Genomic DNA, 3,502 nt, shown 5'->3' with positions numbered 1-3,502 from the left:
CTCCTGGTTTTCCCCAAGGGTACTCTGGTGAAGAGTTGTTCACGGAGCCCTTGATGTATTCCCCTGATGTAGAAGTAAGCTGCTACCAAGTCCCCTCTCAGCCTTCTCATTTTTAGGCTGAAGAGGCCCAAGTCCCTCAGCCTTTCATCACATGGCTTTCCTTGCAAGTCTCTGATCATATGGGTGGCTCTTCTCTGGACTCCCTCAAGCTTTTCCACATCCTTGTTAAAGTGCAGTGCACAGATTTGGATGCAGTACTCCAGCTGCAGTTTCACCAATGCCGAGTAAAGCAGAAGAATCACTTCCTTAGTTTTGCTTGAGATATATCAGTTGATGCACGCTGGAGTATTGTTTGCCCTGCTGGCTACATCATTGCACTGATGGCTCATGTTCATACTTATTACTCCTAGGTCCTTTTTAGTCATGGTGCTAGTCAGTTTAGCATCGTCGAGCCTGTAAGTATGTTGGGGATTGTTTGTCCCCAGATGGAGCATGTTACACTTCTCAATGTTGAAATTCATCAAGTTCTGATCTGCCGAACTTGCGAGCCTGTCTAGGTCCACCTGTATCTTCAGCCTATAGTCAATATGTTCATACTTATTACTCCTAGGTCCTTTTTAGTCATGGTGCTAGTCAGTTTAGCATCGTCGAGCCTGTAAGTATGTTGGGGATTGTTTGTCCCCAGATGGAGCATGTTACACTTCTCAATGTTGAAATTCATCAAGTTCTGATCTGCCGAACTTGCGAGCCTGTCTAGGTCCACCTGTATCTTCAGCCTATAGTCAATTGTGACCGCACTCCCCCATAACTTGGTGTCATTCATGAACTTGGCCAGTGATCTCTTCACCCCCACATCCAAATCATTGATAAAGGTGTTGAAAAGCACTGGACCAAGCATGGGCCCCTGAGGAACACCACTGGCCACTTCTTGCCAGGATGACACAGATCCATCCATTAGAACTCTCTGGGTCCTACCCCGTAGCCAACTTCCTACCCACCTAACTGTAGAGCAGTTAAGCATGCAATACTCAAATTTTCCCATGAGAACATTATGGGATACCAGATCAAAGACTTTCTGGAAGTCTAGGTATACAGTGTCAACCTCCTCTCTCTTATCCAGGCGGTAAATTACATGGTCATAGAAGGAGATGAGATTGCTAAGACAAGACCTGCCCACAATGAAGCCATGCTGGCTGTCATTCAGAAACCTACCTTCAGCAAGCATATCACACATAGACTCTGATGAATTTTTCCAGGATTTTCCCTGAGATAGAAGTTAGGCTACCTGGCCTATAATTGCCTTCGGCCAGCTCCTTCAGCACTCTCAGTTGAAGTTCATCCAGTCCTGCTGACTTATACATGTCTAATTCCTGTAACTGATCACACACCAGCTCAATGTCAACAGTAGGAAGGCAGTCATTGCCACCATGCCCCTTCTGAGCCCTATCTAATATGATTTTCCCCTTAGTCTGGTGAAATACTGAAGCAAAGTAGTTATTCAGGAGTTCAGTTTTCTTCTGCGTGTTGGTAGCCAGCTGATTTGAGTTGTTAAGCAATGGCACAACACTTCCATTTGCTTTCTTCCTGTTCCCTACATATATAAAGGACTTCTTATTTTCCTTGATTTCCATTGCTAGTTTAAATTCAGTTGCCACCTTAGCCTTTCTAATCTGTGGGCCATTGTTGTATAGTCCTCCTTGGGGACTGTCCCAAGCTTCAGTTGTTTCTATGCCTCTTTCTACTTTTTCAAGAGGACCGTGATATCCCTATTAAGCCAAGAGTGCTTACTAGCCCTTCTGCTACCTTTCCTCCACATGGGAATGGACTTCTTGTGGACTTCAAGGATTGTGTCCTTGAGGACCAACCACTCTTCATGCACTCTTCTCAAAATATATTTTATATTTTAAAATATATTTGAAAAGATTTGGCAAAAAAAAAGAAAAGAAAAACAAGTAAAAAAAACTAGATCAAATCACTCAGCTTGGTTTCTATTATCTTCCAGCTTATTGTACTGCAGTTTGCTGCCTTTAAAGAATATGGTAACAAATATGGCACAGTATTTATTCTACAGCTTTGACTTATTGTCTGGTTAAATTAATTGATTTCATTGTTACACCTCCTGCTGTGTTCCTGGTTATTACATTTTCAGTTAAACTAATTGTTGATAGATGACATAATTTATCCTTTACTCCTATAGATACCTTTCTAGATGTTTAAAAGGCTCTCTACTGAGGGGTGGAGCAGACACTGCATATATAGAAAAAGGTATGTATATTTTTTTAATGTTATATACAGCTCTCTCCTGTTTATGAATTTGTGTCTTCACTGAACTGTATGAAATGACAGTGGCAGAGGTTATATAGGAGAGCTCCCAAAGCCATTATTCTAACAAAGAATTTTGCAATTACTAGCTTCCATGGAAAATCTAGGACTGTCTGAAAGTTAACACACATTGGAGTGGGCATCAGGAACATGGATAGGTGCCCATAGTTCTTTCCATGAGGAGTCTGAAACAAGCTCACAGCAGGACAAACACTAAGGACCCTGGTAGACATTATTTCCATCAAGTAACAGGCAATATCACTCAATAGAAACTGTCACACCATGTGACCTGCCTCACATTCAAAGGCAAGCTATCCAGAGAGGTAAAAAAGGGGGAACTTACTCTGTTAGCACTCACCAGTAAAGGGAGCCAGAGCAGGGCTGGTGAGCCAGAGCTCCCTTTACTGGTGGGGGCTTTCATCCCACTCTGGAGCTGTACTGGAAAGGAGAAATCAGCTGGGCTGTGCCTGGGTGAAACTGCTGCTTCCCAGGACTTATGCAGCTCCAGCGAGTCCCACATGAAGGTTGCGGGTGGGGGTGGAGGGGTGCAGAAGCTACAGGGCTCAAATTCTCCTGGAACCTTATGAGGTGCTTTCGTGCATGGTCTGGTCTTGCCCACAGGTTTCTGTACATATTCCCTCCCCCACTTTTCCCTGTGGCAGACAAGTAAAGCACCTCATTTGAGTATTTACATCCAGGGTTTCACAGAAAGATGTTTGTAACAGGTCATCCTCCCCAGTGCCATCTTTTGCATTATCCACACCCTATGTGGGGTGCCCTTGGAGTCCCCTTAAGGTTTCTCATGTCCCACTCCTGCCACGTCTCCTGCCACATCTTGACCCCAGTCTTTCTCTAGCTAGGCCTTCCCATCTAAACCCACCAGATAGGGCTTGACTCCGAGGCTCTAGCTCTTTTGTCTTGGGGCTCGTGGCCCTCCTTTCTCCTGCTCCACAGCTGTCCTCTTATAATTGACATTCCCATTACAGAAACACAAAGAATAGTCCAGGCAGACACTGCCTGCCAGACACACCACCCCAGGATATGCAGCATCCCTGGTGACATATAGGTAATATCAAACATGTCCTACTGACCTTGTGTGGGGCAGGCTTGGTGGGCAGGAGGGCAGTTTTTGGACTGTGGTCCAAAACCCCGTTGTCTTCTTCTTTCTTCCTTCTCCCTG

The sequence above is a fragment of the Alligator sinensis genome, unplaced genomic scaffold (genome assembly GCF_000455745.1).
Source record: "Alligator sinensis unplaced genomic scaffold, ASM45574v1 scaffold822_1, whole genome shotgun sequence".
In the NCBI taxonomy this organism is placed as follows: domain Eukaryota; kingdom Metazoa; phylum Chordata; order Crocodylia; family Alligatoridae; genus Alligator; species Alligator sinensis.
This window is presented reverse-complemented; position numbering follows the sequence as displayed.